A 23103-nucleotide genomic window follows, 5' to 3' on the forward strand; every position below is an offset into this window, starting at 1 on the left:
CAGCAGTAGTCTCCACTGGTAGAGCTGGCTTTCAAACCCAACCTCCTTGCTTCCAACCACTCTGCTGAGGGCACTCTGTGGTTAACAGGGACTAAAGATATTAATTGTAGTGTGCATGCTTCCGGTAGAATTATTTATTGGTGTTTTCCCACTAGATCATGACTTCCTTAGTGGCAAGGATCTGGCCTTATTCAGCCTTATGGACTCCCCCCAGACCTTGTGAGCTTTGTGGGGTGGGGCAGTGCTGGGTTCTTCAGGAAGCTGCACCTGGCAGTGGGTTGGTTTATAAGAGCTCACATTTGAAGTGCTTCCCCCTCCCCTTGCCCCTCTGCTTCGTCATTTCCCACCTACCACCGCCATTGCGGTTCACTTTGGCTCTCGCCCGTGGTAAGTGGGTGGGGGAAACCTCAGTCATTCTTGTAAGGATGAAAAATCAGGTCTTCTTGATTCTTGTTGTGTGCATAGGTGTTTATGTGTATATGTGTGTGGGTGTGTGTGTTTATGTTTGTACATAGATGAGAAGAGAGACACATGGCGGTCCTATTCATATTCATATATCTTTGCATACAGACAGATTTTAATACCCAGACATTTGTCTGTTTCTCCAAAACCCTTCAGATTTACTGGGAGTAAAAAAAATAGATCATCATTCTGTTGCCTGAAAGCAACTGTTCCAGCTGTGTGGAGAAAGGGCATATGTAAATATCCCAAAGGTATGACACTTTAAAGGATGACGCTTTATTTAATAGTTAATGTTTTCATTTCCAAGAATTTAATTTCTTTGTTGTTGGAGGCGGTGTGGCATATTAGGGAAAACCACAGTGGGTGCAAACACTTGCTTTGTTGTGATCTTAGGCAGGTAAATGAAATTTTCTGAGCTTTATTTTTCGCAACTAGAAGTGGGATAATGTCTACCTTGTAGGGTTTCTGTGAGGTTTAGTTAGAAGTACTGCATGAAATAACAATCTTTGGCACATCACGATGACTCTATAAATGATAGCTATTAAAAGTAAGAGAGAGAATTTAGTTCAGCCTAAGAAAGTGCTTTCAAATATTAACACTGTCTAGCAATGAAATGGCTGGCTTGGGAGCTGGCGAGCTCCACATCATTGGAGGCACTGAAAACAAGCCTGGATGATTATCTTTCTGGGATGTAATAAAGGAAATGTCTATGCAATGTAGATTTCTATTGTTTAGTAAACCATATTAAGAGTTTGGTCATTCTTACTTGAAGTTCTTTTAATAAAAACACTGGAATTAAAAGAAACACTTTCTGATAGTTCTCAGTGTAAATGTATGAAGTTGGTAGACTCAGCAGACAAGAGCCTGTTTCCCAGTGGGGAGACCAGACAAGCAGTGCTCTTCGTAAAATTGCATTTTGTGTCCCACCTATCTGTGCTATATTAGGGGGAAGTGGAGAACAGAAGATCAGGAACTTGGATGGCTTACTTCCATTTTGTCCCCACAGCGTCCTGCCTTCTTCAAGTCTATCCCTAGGATTACCTCTGCTGTCAGAGGTCTAGTAAAGGACTTTCAGAAAGGAAATCTCTAAGGACTATGTGGTCATTTAGCCATAGAGCCCAGGAAGCACATGGTGAAGTGGCTGGTTATTCCAGAAGGGCTGAGAGAAAGCTTTAGCGAGAATGAGTATTAACTTCCAATGCTTATGTCACTGTGAGCTCCTATGAGATACCTCTGCTCTTGAAGTGTCCAAGGGACTTCCAGTCATAGCCTTCTTTTTTTTAGTGTTTTTATTTATTTTTGAGAGAGCTAGCACAAGAGAGGGAGGGGCACAGAGAGAGGTGGGGACAGAGGATCTGAAGCGGGTTCCACGCTGACAGCAGTGAGCCTGATGTGAGGCTTGAACTCACCAACCTCGAGATCACGACCTGAGTCAGACGCTCAACCGACTGAGCCTCCCAGGGACCCCCCCCCCCCCCCCAGTCATAGCCTTCTTATAGGGAGCTTAAGATAATTCCATCTTTGATGACTTTTGAGTGTTTGTATATGATGTGGGGTAAAAAGTGACAGTTTTACTGAATTTTAAAGAGCAATGTTTTGCTAATTTTAGGGTTCTGCATCCCCTGGACTGTAAAGCTATTGGGCTGTTGGCTTCATGTCAGCAGCAATGTTCTTTCTGTTTTTAAAATCAATTTATATAAAATATAACTTCCTTTTAAATGATGATGGTTTAAAGACTGTCAAGGAACTTAAGACCTCAAGTTATCTACAGAATGGATTGAATTTTTTCTTACTAAGGCATCATTAACATACATATGGTATATTAGTTCTAGGTGTACAACATAATGATTCAATATTTTTATATATTTAGATTAAATTTTTTAACATAAAAATTTGAAGCATACAGGGATTTTCTTTAAAACATCTAGATTCTTTAAATTGTTTTAGAATAGTTGACACACAATGTTACATTAGTTTCAGGTGTTCAACATCGTGATTTGACATCTTTACAGATTATGTTATGCTCACCGTAAGTGTAGCTACCATCTGTCACCATACAACACTACTGTAATACCCCTGACTATATTCCCTCCACTGTACCTTTCATCCCCATGACTTATACACTCCATAACTGAAAACCTGTATCTCCCACTCCCCTTTACCCATTTTGCCCATTCACCCACCCTTGCCCCCCCCCACCTCCACAGCAATCATCAGTTTGTTCTCCATATTTATAGGTCTGATTCTGCTTTTTTAAAAACATTTTTTTAATATGTATTTATTTATTTATTTTTTTATTAAATTTTTTTTTCAACGTTTATTTATTTTTGGGACAGAGAGAGACAGAGCATGAACGGGGGAGGGGCAGAGAGAGAGGGAGACACAGAATCGGAAACAGGCTCCAGGCTCTGAGCCATCAGCCCAGAGCCTGACGCGGGGCTCGAACTCACGGACCGCGAGATCGTGACCTGGCTGAAGTTGGATGCTTAACCGACTGCGCCACCCAGGCGCCCTAATATGTATTTATTTTTAAGAGAGAGAGAGAGAGAGAGAGAGAGAGAGAGAGAGAGACAGAGTGTGAGTGGGGGAGGGGCAGAGAGAGAGGGAGACACAGAATCTGAAACAGGCTCCAGGCTCTGAACTGTCAGCACATAGCCCGTTACCGGGCTCAAACCCACGAACCTGAGATCATGACCTGAGCCAAAGTCGGATGCTTAACCGACTGAGCCACCCGGGTGCCCTGGTCTGATTCTGCTTTTTGTTTGTTTATTCATTTGCCTTGTAAAACATCTAGATGCTTAAATATTCAGAAAATTTTGGAAAGACGGAAGTTTTTTTGCCACTTCACCGAGTCCAAGTTATTTGAAATTTGCTCAGGACCATTTGGTCAACGTCTAGTAACTTTCTACCTGAAATAATGTCTTAGGTTCTCCAATACAAGATGTGATAGTCTTAGGTCTGGGCTTTCCAGTTTGCCCTCAGACTCTCCTTCCTACTTATCCTGTGACTTCCATTTTAAGATTTCAATTTGTAATGGGATTTTTATTAAAATATGAACCAGAACTATTATTCTTTCACATTTTTAACTAAAAAAGCACAAAATGGAATTCCAAATAAATACCGCAGGTTGAGGGGGTAGAAGACAAATATTATCAATGATTTATAGTTATTTTACATCAAGGATTTAAGATATTTAAAATATTATTTACTTTAAAAGATTTATTTGTTGAACATTTTGGATTTTTCCAGATATGAATAAGTAGGGTCCAGTCAGGGAAACATAAGGCTCTCTAACTGTTTCAACAGAGAGTTTAATATTGAAAATTGCTTCCACAGGGGGCGCCTGGGTGGCGCAGTCGGTTAAGCGTCCGACTTCAGCCAGGTCACGATCTCGCGTGTCCGTGAGTTCGAGCCCCGCGTCAGGCTCTGGGCTGATGGCTCGGAGCCTGGAGCCTGTTTCCGATTCTGTGTCTCCCTCTCTCTCTGCCCCTCCCCCGTTCATGCTCTGTCTCTCTCTGTCCCAAAAATAAATAAAAAAACGTTAAAAAAAATTTTTTTAAAAAAAGAAAATTGCTTCCACAGATGATGGCTTTCCACAAAAGCTACCTAGGGGTTGGTGTAGCATCCCAGACAGTAAGAAGAACAGGAAACCACTACCATCCCTAGGGCTGAAATAATCAAAGAAGTTGATGTTGTCAAAATTTAGAAGGTGGGCTGTGTGGTGGGAGATGGAACTCCCAGCAGCAGAAAAAAAGGACTCTCTGGTCAAATCTAGTTTCTCTGGAGCTACGGGGAGGACTTATCCCTGACACCATTCAAAGGAATCTGGGAAATATGATTTATTGGGATTCAGAGCAGAGCAGGAGCACAGTGGTGAATTTATCTCAGAACAGACAGGCTAATGGCCAGGACAATGCGAACCAGGGTAGATGTTGTCTGATACATGAAGCTATGTGACGTTTTTGGTACCAGAGATGAGACAGCAGGCCTATCATCGCCTCGCATCTCGGAGAGCATCTCCAGAATGGTGGCTGATTTGCACTGATTACCCCTTCCTCACTCCTTATTTTGTAAAGGTGCAACAAAACCCATCCATAATGGGCATGACATAATTAAATAGTTTAAGCCCATGTGGCTGTAGCCAAGTGCGAAACAAAGTGTAAAAGTGTGAGATGCCAAGTATTGTGCTCATTCTAGATAATACTCTTTGCATCCCAATGATGTGAATCCTGAAAAATCCACTGACTGACAAGCATATCTATTCCTTTAAGATACAGGCCACATAGACTCAACAGAGAGGTGTGGCTCAGGGAAATGGACAAACTCCATTTGTAGCTGAAGAGGTAACAGGCATCTGAAGAGAGACAGAAGGAGAGGAAGTCTCATATTTCAGCACTTGTGTGGGTCTGAACAATAGCTGGTAGGAACAGGATGTGCCAAATCTACAGAGATACAGTTATTAAAGACCTGACACTTCAAGTGTAAACGTTGAGCAATTGCTGACAGAGAGGCTCAGAAGTCTTTACAGTTGTAATAAAAGCTCTCATGAAAGAAAACAGCAATTCCAGTTTTGGATAGTATAGGATGCAGAAGAGGATCTGTGGATAATTTGGAAAAATAATGAAAGGTAAAGGATCCAAACAGAATCGGAACATTAACATTTTCTGTCAAGATTCATCAGGTCCCTGGTGGCAAAGAATAGGAAGGAAAGGCCTGGACAATGCCATACATTTTGTTTATATTTTTAAAGATGAGTTAACTTTTAGTTCATTTATGCATTCAACAACTATTAAATGCCCATTATGTGCCAGAAGATAATGAGAAACTGGATTAAACACGTTCTACGTCCTCTGGGGGTTTGTAATCTAGAGGAAGATACTAACTAGTAAGCAGAAAGCTCCAGAAAACCTTAAGAAGTGTCCTTAAGTGAGTGTCTTGGCAAAGAACCTCAGAGGAGCACTTAATTGAGGTGGGAAAGAAGGGAGGGCAGGGAAAGGTGGGGAGAGGAAGCCAACAAAATTGAGCTCTCAAGGATGAGTGGGACGTGTTCTGGAGAAAGGTAATTGGGGAGTTAGCATATGTTATAAATGAAATAACTCAAAGTGACTGGTAGGTACATGGTTTTGTACTAAGTGGCAAGATGAGATACCGGAAAGGTAAGCAGGCTTCAGGTCCTTATACGTCATATTGAGGGATTTAGATTTGACCCATTCATTCATTCATCTAACTAAATAGTAACTAAGTAGTTTTTAGTTACTCTTATGGGACCTATATGCTAGGGGCTTGGGAAAATGTAAAGGTAAACATGTCTTCTACACTCACAGAACCTAATAGTCTATCAGGGAAATACTGAAAAAAAGTAATTTCAATCAGGCATGAATAGTTCTATGATGAGGCAACTATGTTCACATGTAGGGTTGCCATGCAAACACGCAGCAGAGGCGCTCAATCTGATTTTGTTGGTGGATGTGGTGGTGGGGGGTAGTGGCAGGGGAGATAAAGATGTTCCAGAAGAAATGATGTTTAACCTAAAACCTAAAGAATTATTAGGAGTGAGGGAGAAAGGGATACAGGAGTACTGATGCACAGGGGCACTTGTACCCCAATGTTCATAGCAGCACTCTCAACAATAGCCAAATTGTGGAAAGAGCCTAAATGTCCATCAACTGATGAATGGATAAAGAAATTGTGGTTTATATACACAATGGAGTACTACGTGGCAATGAGAAAGAATGAAATATGGCCCTTTGTAGCAATGTGGATGAAACTAGAGAGTGTGATGCTGAGTGAAATAAGCCATACAGAGAAAGACAGATACCATATATTTTCACTCTTATGTGGATCCTGAGAAACTTAACAAGAACCCATGGGGGAGGGGAAGGGGAAAAAAAAAAGAGAGGTTAGAGCGGGAGAGAGCCAAAGCATAAGAGACTCTTAAAAACTGAGAACAAACTGAGGGTTGATGGGAGGGAGGGGAGGGTAGTTGATGGGCATTGAAGAGGGCATCTTTTGGGATGAGCACTGGGTGTTGTATGGAAACCAATTTGACAATAAATTTCATATATTAAAAAAATAAAAAAGGGAGTGAGGGAGAGAAGATGGAGGTAGCAGTGTTCTAAGCAGAGGGAAGAGCCAGTGTAAAGAACTCAAAGGAAGCAGAACAGAAAAGGCAGAACATGCCTTTTCTGAAGACGTGGGAGAATTTCTAAAGAATTTCTAAAGTTATTCTAAAGAATAACTGGTTTGAAAGCGTGTTGAGTTTGGATATATCCTAGAGGCATTGGCAAGAAACATTTGGAGCATTCAATAAAATAACTGGATATACATTTGAAGAAATCAATAGATATCCTATATATTAGCAATAATCATTTAAAAATGTAATTGAGAAAAAAATGTCAACAATAATATTGCTGGTAATAGCAAATACATATGAAATCCAATTACTGGTATGACTGGTTCCAAAGCCTCTACTGTGAAACACTCTACAGAATATAAATCTCCTACTCCAGTGCCCTTCACTGCACTACACTGTTTCTAGCAACTTCACTGTGTAATTCATATCTGCATTGGAAAGTTTTCTCTCCCAGATGACTTCTCAGTCCACCCTCCTTTCATTTACTGTAGGGGCACAGGCATTTAGCTCTGCCCTTGCCTAGAGGCAGCCCCGTGACATGCGGTCAGCAGCATCTCTGAGCGCAGTTCCTCGGGTTAGGGCCTGGGTCCTGTCCTAATGCCCTGTCCTGAATCTTGCTGGCTTCCTTTCCAGCGTCTTCTACCTGCTCTCATCGCTACTTTTTACACTTCTCCCCTGACTTAAAGCCTCTATTGCTTCCCTGCACTCCTGGATCATTTCCATTCTGCACGTACTATGTTGGCTAACATACTGACATTTTAAAATGCAATTTTATGATTCTATGGACATGCACATAAGTTTCCCGGCATGCTGGCCTCAATGAACACATTTCCAACAGTAAAGGCAAGGTGCATGGACAGCCCAGATGTCAGCTAGTTTAAGAAACTCTCTAGGGGCGCCTGGGTGGCTCAGTTGGCTAAGCGTCCGACTTCGGCTCAGGTCACGATCTCACAGCCCGTGAGTTCGAGCCCCGCGTCAGGCTCTGGGCTGATGGCTAAGAGCCTGGAGCCTGCTTCCGATTCTGTGTCTCCCTCTCTCTCTGCCCCTCCCCCGTTCATGCTCTGTCTCTCTCTGTCTCAAAAATAAATAAACGTTAAAAAAAAAAAATTAAAAAAAAAAAAAAAAAGAAACTCTCTAAACCTTAGTTAAATGACCTAACATGCCACTTTGGAATTACCATGATGCCTTTGGGAAAGACATTTATCTGGCTATGTTTAATTTTCTAAGGCAATAGCTTCAAGTAAAAAAAACAACAACCCAGGGAGGATTTATTTGCGCAATTCTTTCTGTGGTGATATTTTTATTTTGTATTAAACATACGCACTATATAAATTCAGTGCTTCCACGTTTTATCATAGTTTAGGTATATTTAAAATATCACATGCTATCAGCATAAGCGTGAAACTTGTTTACTGAATTTCTTCCTGAGCTGAGTCCAGACACTCCTTAACTTAGAACAAATCACACATACAAAATGAAGATAAAATGCCAACATCCAGAGCAAGGCGAGTAAATATTGTCACGAACACTGCTTGAATAGAGGAAAGAGCACTGGGCTTGGAGTAAGAAAAACTGGGTTTGCTACTCAGCTTTTCTCATTAGTAGCAGTGGGACCTCAGATAAAACTCACTTTTCTCATACAAGATTAGGACAGTGGATCTTGCCTTACTTCCTTTTATTTGTTCACTTATGAATTTATTACTCATGAAACCAACATTTACTGAATGCCTACTATGAGGCAGGCATTTTGGTAGGTAAACACAGTCCCTGTCCTCACAGGTTGTTATAAAAGTCAAATGTGATAATAGTAGCAGGTGCTACCATTCATCAAGGGCCATGGGCCTTATATTATTATCTCTATTGTACCACCTTCCAGGGACTTAGCTGTCATCCTCCCTTAAACCTTTGATGGTAGTTCTTACCCTGTTTACACGGGAGGTAACTGACACTCACTTGAGAAATTTGTCCAAAGTTGGATACCCATAAGGAGTCTGACTGGGATTTGAACCAAGGTGGATCTCATTGAAGTGATCCTGATTTTCAAATAAAGCCTATCAGTAAGAAAGTTCTTTACAAACAAAGCACCAAATAAAAAGAAATATTTACTTTATTGTTATTCATACCCTTGTGTGATTCATCAAAACCAGAACAGGAAGTGATTTAGTCATGTTACTATGGGAATTCTCATTATAATGATTTCGATTCCTGGTTTTACAGTTGCAAATTTCCATTCTTTTTGCCCCTGTGGGCACACATTGCTGCCATTCCTTTTTCTGTCGACAGATCATGGCAGGGCTTTTGGTAAGCATGGTATTTTTAAAAAATTGAATAGTTTTGCTGGAGAATCACTGTGTCAAGAAGGTTGTGTACCTCCTTGATGATGAAAATGCCAATTTCTCATAAAAAGGCAAAACTCTCATTTCAAAAGGTTGAATATAATGTTACTTAACTAATTTCAAATGACTACTTTTAGGTCACTGAAAAAGTCTAAATATAAGAATAATCTCTGGGGTCTGTAACATTTTCATTTGATTCTAGAGTAGATAAATTTTAATTCATTTTAACCTCTTGCCTTTTGGTATTTGGCTCTTCTGACAGGAAGCATCTGTCTACTGTGAAGTTTGTCTCAGTACGATAGCCTGCCTTAACCAGGAGTCTGTTTTTATATATCCTTGAAAGCTAAATAAGGTCCCAAGCTTTCTGACACAAAGTACATATGCTATTTCAATAGCTATATTGAAACTTTAATTGAAATACAACATACATAGAAAATTACAAAAATTGTAATTGTATTTTTACAAAATAGAACATTACGAGTACCTCAAAAGCCAAACGCATGCCATCTTTCAAGTATAGTTTGCCCCAAGGTAACCACTATTCGGATTTCTATTACAGGAGATTAGTCGTTTCTGTTTTTCAACTGTATGTGAAGGACAATAGAATCCTATAATATATACCTTTTTGTCTCTCATTTCACTCACTCAACATATTTTGTAGGATTCATCCATATTGTTCTATGTAGTAGAAGTTTGTTCAGATTTCCTGCTGAATAACAGTCTATTGTGTGAATACACTATAACTTATTTCTCTGTATGTAGACATTTTAGTAGTTTCTAGTTGGTGACTAGTAAAATTACTGCTGCTTTGAATATGCATCTATATGTCATTTTCTGCATATATGTATTTACTTCTCAAGAGCATAGACATAGAAATGAAATTGCTGGGTATTAGAGTATTAATATTTTATGTTCTAGTTTTCCAAAGTGGTTGCATTAATTTAAAAAATTTCACCAGTGGGGCACCTGGGTGGCTCAGTCCCTTAAGCGTCTGACTTCACTCTGGTCATGATCTTGTCGTTTGTGGGTTCGATCCCTGAATTGAGCTCTCTGCTGTTGGCACAGAGCCTGCTTTGGATCCTCTGTCTCCCTCTCTCTCTCAAAATTAAATCAACATTAAAAAAAAAATCTTACCAGCAACATACAAGAATTTCGATTGTTCTACATCTCTACAGACTTTTTAATATTAGCCATTCTTGAGGGGTATAGTGGTATATTATTGTGACTTTAATCTCCGTTTTCTGAATGACTAACGAAGTTGAACACCTTTTCACATTTCTATTGGCTATTTCTATGTTTTTTTTTGTATGTGTTTTGTAGTAGGTAGAAAATGTCTCCCTAAAGATCTATATCCTGTAATTAGGGTATGTGTATATGTCTATATCCTAATTCCTGGAACCTGTAAATAGGTTGCATGGTAAGAGGGACTTAAGGCTGCAGATAGAATGAAGTTTGCTAATCAGCTGGTCTTAAATCAGGAAGATTACCCTGGAACATCTAGATTAGCCCAGTGTAATCACAAGAACCCTTAAAAGTGGAAGATGGAATCAAAAGAGAGAACCAGAGATAGCACTGTAAGAAGGACTGGCCTCAATGTTACTGGCTTTGAAGATGTGGGAATGGGGCCATGGACCCAAGAATACAGGCCCCCTTTAGACGCTAGAAAAAGCAAGGAAATGGATTCTGTCCTAGAACATTCAGAAGGAATGCAGTCCTGCTAACACCTTTATTTTAGCATGGTGAGACCCATTTCTTACTTCCAAACTATATAACTGTAAGATAATAAATTGTATTATTTTTATCCACTAATTTGGTGTCAATTTGTTACAGCATAAGTAGAAAATTAAATCATGTGTTGAAGTCTTTTGCCTATATTTCTGTTGGGCCTGTCGTTGATTTGTAGAGGTTATTGATATATTATATATATGAGTGCTTTGGTTTGTTTAGTATTTCTTACCTATGTTTTTAAGAGAGAGTCACATAATTTTCTTTTCTTGCAATGTCCTCATCAAGTTTTAGTAACAAGGTTTTCCTGGCAAAATTAAAATCACTTTCAGATGTGGTCTCTCTTTTCTCATTCTCTCATAGAATAAGTGTAAGATTACTGTTCTGTATTTCTTAAATGGTGGAACTAATCAATGAAGCCATAGGAGACTGGAGTTTTCTTTCTGGCAAGATTTTTTAATTAAAGGATTCTATATGATTGGTAGATATAAGATTATTCATATTTTCTATTCTCTTCTTATTTTAGCTTTGATTCAAGGAAAATCTCTTCTAAATTTTCAAATTTACTTGCATGAAGTTGTTCATAATATCTTCTTTTTTAAATGTTTGTAGGATCTGTACTGATGCCCCCTTTTCATTCTTGAATTTGGTAGTGCTTGCCTTCTCTCTCTCTCTCTCATCTTGATAAGTCTTGGTAGGAATTTATTAATTTTAACTTTTCAGGAGGATAGACTTTTGGCTTTGTCGATTTTCTCTGCTGTATGTGAATTTTCTATTTTTTAAATTTCTGTCATCTTTAATATTTCCTTTATTCTAATTTCTCTGCATTTAACTTGCTGTTTTTTAAAGTTTACTTAAATCACTTAGTATTTTAGTCTTTACTTATTATCTAATATATATGAATTTTAATGCTAAACATATCTATCTAATCACATCTGCTGCAAATCACAAGTTTTGATATTTTTGTTTCACTCAGTTAAAAATTTTTCTAATTTCCTTACTGACTACTTTCACCCATGGATCAATTAGAAGTAAAACAGTTAATTTTCGAGTATTTGGTAAATTTCTAGTTATCATTTGTTAATTGATTTCTTTTTTTTTTTTTTAAGTTTATTTTGAGGGAGAGAGAGACTGTGCATGTGAGTGGGGGAAGGGCAGAGAGAGGTAGAGGGAGAATCCCAAGCAGGCTCTGTCCTGTTAGCATGGAGCCCTACATGGGGCTTTATCTCACAAACCTTGAGATCATGACCTGAGCCAAAATCAAGAGTTAGACACTTTTGTTATTGATTTCTAAATTAATTCCACTGTAGTCAGAGCATAGATTCTCTTTGATTTCAGTTCTTTGAAATGTGTTGGGATACGCTTTGTAGCGAAACTTATTGGCTTGACTTATTATTGGTGAATGTTTATTTTACATCTAAAAGATATGCATTTTATAGTTATTATGAACAGTGTTCTATATATGTCAAAAAGGGCTAGCTTGTTAATCATGTTGTTCAAATAGTCTGTGTCTCTATAATATTTCAACATCTACTTATTCAGATATTGAAAGAGGTGTGTTAAAATCTACTATGAAAACATATTTATCTAGTTCTTGTCATCCTGTCAGTTTTAGCTTTTTGAGACGATTAAGTATGTACAATTATAGAATTATATTATTTCCTTGGGGTTTGACCTTTTTAACATTACCAAATGTCCCTCTTTATACTTAGTAATCCTTCTTACCTTAAATCTACTGTGTCTGGTATTAGTTTCACTATGGTAGCTTTCTTTGCTTAGTGTTTGCTTGGTATATTGGGCACTCCTTGTGCATGGCCTCACATTCTCTTGGCCATATGTCTGATTCCAGAAGTAACTGTACAGAAATAAAATTTTTAAAATTCTTTCTAATGTAAAGATTTGAATCAGATCAACTGGTCCCATGTACTAGGAAAACATTGTTAGAGTAATTAATACTAGTATATATCTTAGTGAAGTTATTGAACCTGAAGACTAAAGAAAATAATAAATTGGGCATCGGCATCAAGACAAAATTCAAGTCATGTACAAAGGGGAAAATAGCAGATTTATATTAGATTTTTTTCCCCTTTATAATCAATGCTAGAAAACAGTATGTTGCATTCTGGGGGAATGCGTACTCCCAAAATTTTCATATGAGCAAGTTGTCCTTTGTTTGAAGCATAATGAACAAACATTTTTGTGTTCATGAACTGTAGGAATCCAGAATTTGCAAAACAAATAACCCAAATGTAACTGGTTTGACATAATCCAAAAATTTAAGTTTTGAAATGATGAAAATATAATTAAAAAATACTGGTGATCAGCATTTAATCCAACTAAATACAGAACTAAAATTTGAAATCTACTTCATTTAATGGAATGTGAATGCTATAAACCTGAACAACATACAAACAAAATGATCAGAAGGGGGAAGAAGTTTAAGTGTGTCAATCCCATGCTACCATTTGGGGATGGTATGTTTTTGATGATTTAATTTTTTTTTCATCATTCTTTACCTTATCACTTGATTTTTCCTTTTTATGTAATGAACATGTACCATTTTTTCAAAATCTATAAAGTCATTTTTCTAAAAAAAACTAAAGGGAAATAGCAATAGAGCCATCTTTAGCTAGATGAATTTTTCCCACCTTTTTCTAAATTACTTTTAGGAAGAAACTTCATATTTTATCTTAAAAGACACTACAGAGTGAATTATTCTTTGTTATGGTGGACCTAATGCGATCAATTTTTATTTGGGTATCACTAATGAAGAGTGAATCCTTTTTCTCTGCCATTCCAGCATTCTCTATCATTCAGGATAACCTTTCATATCCCAGTCTTCCCTGTTTTAAGTCAAGTCTGTCATCTCTTCTTAGATCTATGAACAGACAGCGTCACCCAAAAGGACACTCTCTGAGGAGCAGGATGGTGGTGGGGTGCTACTGGTTTGAAAGCTCGTCAGATTGACGGCCGTTCTGCTGTGTTCTACGATAGAGTCAAAAAATTAAAATGCAGAGTGTCCTATTTTAGGATCAAGGATGAAGAGGACAGGAAAGATTGGCTCACAATTATTGAACACCTGATGTATGCTGGGATAGCCAGAGTAAGCCTGTGAGTTAGGTGTTCCCAGTCTCCTTGTATACAGGAAGTAACAAAGTTGGGGAGGCTAGATGAATTGCCTGTGGTCACGTAGTTATCAGAGAAAACCTGTGTTCCACCGTGCCCTTCATTCTCTTTCTATTGCTGTGGTGGAAATGCTCCCATTTGCTTTTTAAACATTTTACAATTTTGTTTAATCTTTTTTTATACATTTATTTATTTTTGAGAGACAGAGCACAAGTGGGGGAGAGAGAGACAAAGGCACAGAAACGAAGCAGGCTCCAGGCTCCAAGCTGACAGCACAGAGCCCAATGCAGGGCTCGAACTCACAAACTCAGGTGAGATTATGACCTGAGCCGAAGTCAGACACTCAACCGACTGAGCCACCCAGGTGCCCCTATAATTTTGTTTACTACACTTAAAAAAGTCTCAAAGTTTTGGGGCGCCTGGATGGCTCAGTCGGTTAAGCGTCCGACGTGGGCTCAGGTCATGATTTCACCGTCCGTGAGTTGGAGCCCCGCGTCGGGCTCTGTGGTGACAGCTCAGAGCCTGGAGCCTGTTTCAGATTCTGTGCCTCCTTCTCTCTCTGACCCTCCCCTGTAAATGCTCTGCCTGTCTCTGTCTCAAAAATAAATAAACGTTAAAAAAAAAAGTCAAAGTTTTACGTCTGATACAGATAGTAAATTTTTGCTCCAAATTGTTTTTACTTAAACAATTTCTGCAAAGACAACAGGAAAAGATGATTCCAGCCAGAATCAAAATTTCGTGGTGAAACAAGATCAAGTCCACAAAGAGTTAATTGTTCTAGCTCTAATTAAGTGTAGTCTTCTAAAAAAAAAAAAAAAAAAGAAAAAGAAAAAAAGCCTGCTTTATCCTGGCAAGAAGCCTGTAAAAAAGGGACGATCTGTCACAGACTCACAGAACACAGTAATTAAGGGCTGAAACGCTTCCCAATCAAAGAACAGGAAGAGTTCACTCAGAGTTAACTGTTTAAACAGCATCCCTTGTGAAATGGCATTGCCACTGTATGTTTTTAGACTGAATTGATTTAATTTCTGGCTGTTTGCTTCTACGTAGGAATTAGCGCCTCCATTAGGAATCGCTAGCGGTGCTCATTCTGCACTGTCTTAGCCCAGGACAGAAGAGAGAAGGACTGAAATGCAGCGTGTGTGTTATGTATGCGGCAGCCAGAGCCCAGTCACAGGGCTAATGTTTGCAGCAGGCAGGAATAATGAACAATTAATGAACCCACATTGTGTTTACAGGTCTCATTTTGAAACCAATCATTTATATGCTCTAAGTAAGATGTTATGCTTTCACAAAAGCATTAAAATTCACAAGTGAATGAAAATGTGTGTATTGTTCCAAAAGTATGCTTAAATTTCAAATGTTTCATTTCACAGCAGAGCCCTAGTCAGTCAACACATTCATGTAGTGACACCTGTAACTCACACATGGTGGTTTAATTGAGTAACAGTTGATTTCCTTTCATAATAAAACAATCACCTGAACCCTGCTACATGTATTGGTCCATTGTTCTTCCTTGCTGTCACCATTAACATGTATTTAGGCTTCACCCAGGACATCTACTCCACTTATAAAGTATAGCAAATGAGCAAAAATGTTGAAATTGTCATTATCCTCTAAGAACCGAGGATACGAGGGTTGCCATTTTTCTCCACTCACTGGGAATTTGTTTTTATATGCACATCACACGATCATTTGTGGTTTGTATTAAGGGACAGATTTGGTAAATCCAATTTAGGTCTAATGTGGCTTGTGAACAAAAATATGTTACTCACTTTTTAAAAGCAATTAACTATTTCAGCTACTTGATAAAAATAATAGCTAATACTTGTTGAGATTCTATTTTTAATCAGGTGCTCAGACCTTTTGTGCATTGCTTTTTAAAAATATTTTCGGGGCGCCTCAGTGGCTCAGTTGGTTGAGCATCCGACTTCAGCTCAGGTCATGATCTCGCAGTTAGTGAGTTCGAGCCCTGCGTCGGGCTCTGTCCTGACAGCTCGAAGTCTGGAGCCTCCTTTGGATTCTGTGTCTCTGTCTCTCTGCCCTTCCCCTGCTCACACTCTTTCAGTCTCTCTCTCAAACATGAATAAACTTAAAAAATTTTTAAAAATATTTTCAATAACCCTATGAAGGAAGTCTTATAACTATTCCTGTTTTACATGTGGGGAATCTGAGATTGGGTTGAATAACCTGCCCAAGGTCACGTAGGCCAGGGTTTCTCACCTAATAGCTTAACCACGAAGGCTTGATGGCAGTACCTTGTGTCCTCTTCAGAGATACGAATGGCAGATGCTCTTAGTTTGTGCACCAGAAGACTATTTAATGATTAGAAAGGAGAGGAGAATCCTTTAAGAGTTTAACATTATGTCCTGATAGTGGCAGATTAACTAGGAGGATATGTCTCACGTCTATGCAAGCAAAATTCTGAATCATTTAAATCAGTGAAATGAGAGAAAGATGCTTTGGGTTTTCCAATTCTTACCCTTCTCATTTCCAACTACCGGAATGTTTTGTACAAGCAGAGCAAATGGAAGGGTCAACCATTTATGAGACCAGATGGATATCCTCTTCCTCCATTTCATTCCCTCTTTGTTTTGCTACCCTTTTAAAAGTTAGTTAAAAATCTCACCACCTAACTATGGGTTTACTAACTCATGCAATCCATTTTCCATTTAAAAAAAAAGTATCTTACACTGGAGAAATTGTGACAGTCAATGGACCAAGACCATGAACCATTTTATATTTCTTAGTATGATCCAAACAAACTCTTTGGAGAAACTCTGGCCTCTGGCACAATATTTTCACAGCCATAAGAGTTTAGATTCCTGTGATCTCAGTGGTATTTAACAATAAATCCTGGACTACATGGTTAGCAAAAGCAAAGGGAAAATGGATGTCGAGTCCATTAATCACAGATGAAAAAAATTTTCTGGGTTGGAATGTCAACCAGGCATTAGCTGTGCTTTGCACTATAAAATCTATTCAAATGACCTCCTGATTAGGTCAGCTTGTCCTTTTGCCCTGAGATATTTTAAAAACAGAAACTGGCAGTTAGGGCTATAATCCTCATGATACTTCAGGCTGTACAGAGTAGATATTTGGTCATAAGGACAACCATAAGCAACTCCTCTGTAGCATTTTGCTCATAGCTGTCAGCTTGACCAAATCGCATACAAAATCGATAGCAAACTGCATGTTCTGTAAAGTAAATATGTCCATTAGATGAGAAGTGTTTCAAGGTAATTCAAAATAGTCTGAAAATACACATTTGTAACTGAAGGATTTATTTAAGATTGATTTTGGGAAAAGTAAAAGTAAGCAAAACGATGTTTACTTCGTACCTCCTAGATAAAAGGAAGCACTAAGAAAAAAAATCTGAATTATACCTATCAACACTGATATGGTAGAGAATCTGATGTTGGCATTTGTGACTGTATTAGGGAGTGATATTAACCGCTAGCCATTTGTAAGTTGCAAATGCCCATTTATAAACTCCTGGTGTAAATGTACAGCCACACAATCAAGTGAGTGCATTTACAACCTGTGAATCACTAAAGACTTGGGAGGCAGCCCCTCGTCCCTGGCAGATGCTATCCACATTCCTCAGCTCTCCTGGTGGCGTTCAGAAACACAGGCTGCTTCTGAAGAAAACGAGAATAACGACTCCAAAAGGCTTAGATTAGAGCAGCTTTGAAATGGAATGCATTTTAAAAATGTGCTTTAGTGCTGCTGTAAAATGATGCTATTGTTGTGTTTGTCATACTTCTGTTAAAAATGAGGCCATTTATACAGCGTTAGGCTCCGTGAGGTAGGAGGGAGAATTGGGAGATGCTGGAATGTTTGATGATATTCTTTTCCTTTCTGGGCATCGGAAATTCCGCAGTTGTCATTCACATTAGCAGAATGTAGAACATTAGCTGAGCAAAGCCAAGATGCCCTCGTGGGGGGAATGAAAGCCACTTTGCCCATCATGTTAACCTCTTGAGTACCACATTGCTAAAGGATTTAGTGTGCATGGAGTTAGGAGTTTGGTGGGAAATATGATTCTACAAAACAAGATGGGTAAATCCAAAGGATAGGAATATCATAATGTTGGGGGACAGTCTCTGTGGTCCAGAAATTCTGGTACTCACAGGGGCATCCATTTTACTTCCTGCTTTGTATATTCCATTGCAAAAATGAGCCTGCCCACCTCCCCACCATTCCCAACCTTCTCATCCTCCTCCATACTCCTCTACATGCTCTCTTGGAAGAAAACTTCAGGAGACAGAGATCGCCACAGCCAACCTATTCTGATTCGTGCACCCAGTGAATGTAGTTTCACTGTTCACCTTAAGACCCATTTCTTTCAGAAAGTTTTTTTTTAACTCTTAGATTTATCTGATCCATGTCCTTGAACTCTAAGTTTGAAAATGGGTATAGCATGTATGAGTTTATTTGGGGGGACAAATGATTTGCTTGTACTTAAAATATCAGGCATCTCCAGTGAACCAAGAGCTTTGTGTGGGGTGCAGCATGAACAAAGTACGATTTCTGCCCTCCAATGTCTTACACTGCAGCATCACAGTTAGCATATTTGTTTGCATATCGATACATACAATTCTTCCTTCCCTTTCCCCCCAAGTTAGCAGAAAGATATATAGAACACTCCATTCTCCAGCCCAAGGATCATACATAGAAGTATGTAAAAAAAGACATTTTGATTAGGAATTGAGAACAGAAAGTCCTTTCTGCAAAAAATAGCTCATGATTGAACAAAGTCTTATTCTGTTTATCTTAAGAGAAAATTCATATTTAAAGAATCCAGCCTCCTCACCTTATGCATTCTTTCTGCTTTGTTAATTTCCAACTGTTCAGCTCATAGGTATATTCACTAATTTATCAAGTTTTCTTGATTTTTTTGTTGTTCCCCAAATCAAGAACCCCACTGTCTAGTGGAGGAGAAAGGTATCAATGGAAATTAACTAGTTTCTATCAGAGAATTAGGAAGAAAGTGCAGTAGGGGCAAAGAACAGCCACAAACTAACATGGCTTGGTGAGGAAGTGAGCTGTATCTTTTCGGAGGAGATGATATGAATTTTCCAAGTGTAGAAGCAAGGGAAGTGTAACCTAGGCAACAGGAACAGCATATACAAAGACACAGAAGTGAGAACAATCTTCCAAGGTTGGGGAAATGTGGTTTATCAGAGGCTTCTTGAGAATCAGGCTACAATGAGGTAAAATAGGTGGGAGGTAGGTAGGAGTGTGAACTAAAGAGTCTTAAAAGGCAGATAAATGAATCTGGATGGTCCTTTTGGCAAGAGAGAGTTATGGCAGGATTTTGAGCAGGAGCATGGCAGGATCAGTGTAACATTACGAAGATCATTTTATAAAAAGAAAGACATTAAAGCGAAACAAAAAGATGCCATCGTTGTGATGTCTGGCAAGTGATGGATGACCAGCTGTGACTCCATGAGGATAACCCAAAGAAGAGATGCCCAGATCCTAAACAGGACAGTGGTGGTGAGGCTGCTGAAGAGGAAATACATTGGAGAGGCTGTCAGTAAATACACTAAACAGGAAAAGTGGTGACTAATTTGGTATGAGATGAGGTAGAGAGAGAAGACATGAATGACTCTAGATTTATCAGATTACTCAACTGATGGTTGGTGGCAAAAGAAGAAAACAAAACAGACAAAAAAACCCACAACTGTTACAAGGAGCGTCTGGTGGGGACAAGGCAATGAGCTTGGTTTGGGATATGTTGGGTTCTGCCTGTCTGTTGGGATCTGTAAACATCTGCCTAAACTAAACTTGAATGTTTATTTATTTATTATTTTGAGAGAGAGAGAGCATGAGCAGGGGAGGGGCAGAGAGAGAGGGAGAGAGAGAATTCCAAGCAGTCTCCATGCTCAGCACAGAGCCTGATGCAGGGTTTGATCTCACGAACCTTGAGATCATGACTTCAGCTGAAACCAAGAGTCGGACGCTTAACCAACTGAGCCACCCAGGTGCCCCTGACTAAACTTTAAACAGAGAGCCTGTCACTACATGCCGACACACAATGCCAGTCAGTTTGGAGCTCTCCTGCTTTCTGCATGCTTCTCTGTGGACCGGGTAGCAACATAATGGAGAAGTAGAAGCACCACCTGAAGGAAGAGAGAAGAGGCTGACCACGGCTTCTTTTTGCTTTCAGACTGCACTCTCAGGGAAGAGAGGTGAAAAACCAAAAGTCCAAACTGAGCTTAAAGCATCCAATAGCAGACAATATGAGACAAGTTAATTACCGATATGGCTGAGTTTTTCTATTTCATTAACTTTGGGACTTTTTGTTGGCTAAGCGTAACAAGAGAATAACTGGAAAGTCAACCAATGGCAGGAAAAGAACTAGTGACACAGAGGAAAGTTGAAGGGACAGTGGGTGAAAAAAATAAAGTGCATTGTAATCCCCATCCCCATCAGGAGTCGACACAGAGGAAGAAGAGAAGGTCTGACACTGAAGCTTGAGTAACACCAACATCGAAAGAGCTGGCAGAAAAACAGCCACCTTCGGAGGAGAGATTGCTGGCATATTCCCACTTTGTTATGGATTGAAACCTCATAACAATGGCTTTTATTACCCATCATCTTTTCAGATAAGTAAACTGAAACTTATAGAGGGAAATATTAGCCTTGAGGCCACATCACTAGTAGATGGCAGAGCTAGGACCCAGAGCCTGATGTGATTGATCTCAAAGCCACCGTGCTATCTATTCCCTAAATCTTCAAAATATCACCACTTTAGAATTACAAGGAAAATATAAGTAAAGAACTGAGTGATACTAGAACCAATAACATAATGTTGAACCTTTGAAAGACAGGGATGGTAAGAATGTGATGCTGAGTCAAAGTATTGGAAATGAAATTGGCATATGATTCAAGACACTGTAAATCTTCAATACCAAACTGTAAACCCTAATAACAAATATGTCTTCTCTCTGATGTTTCCTACAAGGTAGGCTGACATTCAACTTATTTCAGCCATTGAGGTCAGCTGGAGATCCTGACCAGCGTTAGTGACCTGCTGTCCCTGCTGTGGCCCTGTGTCTGCAGGTGATCCAAGGAGACCCCGTTCATCATTTCTCTCTGCACCTACACCTCATTCGTAGGTTTTTAATTTAATTTAATTTTTTATTTTTATTTTTTTCTATCTGTGACCCATCATTATAGAAAACCGTCATAAAAATAATTTCACATTTGGGCTTCAATTATGTACTGAATGAAGATCTTTAGTGATGTATTTATTTAAACAAAACAAAACAAAACAACCCACAAAAAACCAAACTGGTTTTTATGGGTTAATTCACCTATTTGAAAACATGTTTATAAGTGAAGCCCTAAACTGATTTGAGAAGCATAAGCTTCACTTATCATTTTAGTTTTCACGAATAATAATACATAATAAGAATGAGGACAGGAGCGCCTGGGTGGCTCAGTCGGCTGAGCGTCCAACTTTGGCTCAGGTCATGATCTCACGGTTTGTGAGTTTGAGCCCCGCGTCGGGCTCTGTGCTGACAGCTCAGAGCCTAGAGCCTGCTTGGATTCTGTGTCTCGCTCTCTCTCTGCCCCTCCCCTGCTCACACTCTGTCTCTCTCTGTCTCAAAAATGAATAAAACATTAAAAAAACTTATAAAGAAAAAAGAATGAGGAGACACTCCTAACTGAAAATGAGCACTAGTGAGCTAGATTATGGTTTGGGAACAGGAGAACCCAGCAAACACTCAGCAGTGGGAGCGAGCCATTGTTAGCGAAGGCTGTCATGCAGTTAGTGGTGATTTTTTTCCCCTTCTTAAAGACTTTCTTTCTGCTTGACCTGGTCTTCATTTACGTTTTAATTTTGGAATTTTTTTTCTGATAGAAACATCATATAGAACAATAAAAATAGGGTTAACTTGTCCTTTTTGAAGGAAGGCAGATTACTGAAGTGAGAGAGCCCAGCCACATCCCCAAACTGCAAAATTTGTACTGTCCAACTAGAAATAAAAGTCTGTGGCATCCTGTTCTCCAGTATTACATGTCCATATTTTCTGCTCTTGCAACCTTGCAATTGTCATCTTATTCCAAAGAGTGCCTTACTGGGGCTCCTGGGTGCCTCAGGCGGTTGAGCGTCCAACTGCTGATTTTGGCTCACGTCATAGTCCCAGGGTCGTGGGAGTGAGTGTGGAGCCTGCTTGAGATTCTCTCTCTGTCTCTGTCTCTCTCTGTCTCTGTCTCACCCCCTATCCCCTGCTCTCTTTCTCTCTGTCTCAAACAAAAATAAAATAAAATAAAAAAATTAAGAGTGATGTATTGATAGTGCAATTTTCTGGTAAACTGAAATCTTCCCTCTCTCTTTCAATCTTTTCTTTCTCTGCCCCCGCTCTTTCTTTCTCTCCTTCTCTCTTCTCTCAAACACACACCAACACGCACACACAGACACACACAACTGTATTACTAGTATAGTAAGGCTGCTTTGCCTGCCATTTGCCCTGGGTATGGACCTGACCACTGAAGGAAGACTCTGTCCTGACCCTAGTGATACTTGTTATTTGATTTCTTAAATTAATTTTTTATTTGTAATCTCAGGTTTTGTTGACCTTGGAGAACTCTCTGAAAGAGCAATCTGAGAACCGATTTCAGTGTGTAGACAGGCCTATGGAGAATACGAAATAATAGTGTAGTCTGATAGGTCAAATTTTGGATTCATATTTCAAAGGTCAGAAGTGCAAATTCCATTAAGGTTGTACTTATGATAAAATTTCCTTTAAATCATTTTTTTTATCTTTAGTTTGGAAATCTAGAAGATGATCTATGATCCACAATATTTCCTATGTTGGGAAAAAAAGCTGAGTTGTAAAAATAAATATAATGATTAGGGCTAAAAATAAGATCTTATTACACCGAAATTTCGTTGAGTTCAATACGAAACAAGGGTTCAGAGGTGAATGGACAGATTTGCAATTGAAAATGCTCCTTTGGAAAAAATTAGAACCCTAATGTCACCAACAGAATTTCTGCTACACTCTTGATGTGACAGACTGGCCCGGTTTCACACAAGCTCTGGGATGTGGGTATGAGTTGGCTCAGGAAGCCTTGGGTGTGGGATGGTAGCTATGTTAGTTTCTAACAATTCAGTCCATAGCATTGTGCGGTTGCCCCCCCCCCCCCCACCGCCAAATCCTTGTCCTTCTCACATACAAAATACATTCATTCCCTCCCAACAGCCCCCAGTGTTGAAACTTAATCCAGCATCAACTTGAAAGTCTAAAGTCCACTGTCTCGTGTAAATATCATCTAAGACAGATATGGCTGAGACGTGTGGTA

At 39.2% G+C, this 23103-nt stretch overlaps 1 protein-coding gene across 2 annotated transcripts in view; it reads left to right on the forward strand.

Moving 5' to 3' along the window:
• LOC147578187 (uncharacterized) overlaps positions 1 to 23103 on the forward strand; it is a 79869-nt gene that overhangs the window by 14067 nt on the left and 42699 nt on the right. For both annotated transcript variants that reach the window (XR_015254891.1, XR_015254890.1), the window contains exon 3: positions 20756 to 20905. The gene's annotated coding sequence lies outside the window, so the exon portion shown is untranslated. The remainder of the gene's footprint in view (positions 1 to 20755; positions 20906 to 23103) is intronic.

This window comes from Puma concolor, chromosome C1 (assembly GCF_028749965.1).
Source record: "Puma concolor isolate L17-30 chromosome C1, mPumCon1.1.hap2, whole genome shotgun sequence".
NCBI classification, from domain to species: domain Eukaryota; kingdom Metazoa; phylum Chordata; class Mammalia; order Carnivora; family Felidae; genus Puma; species Puma concolor.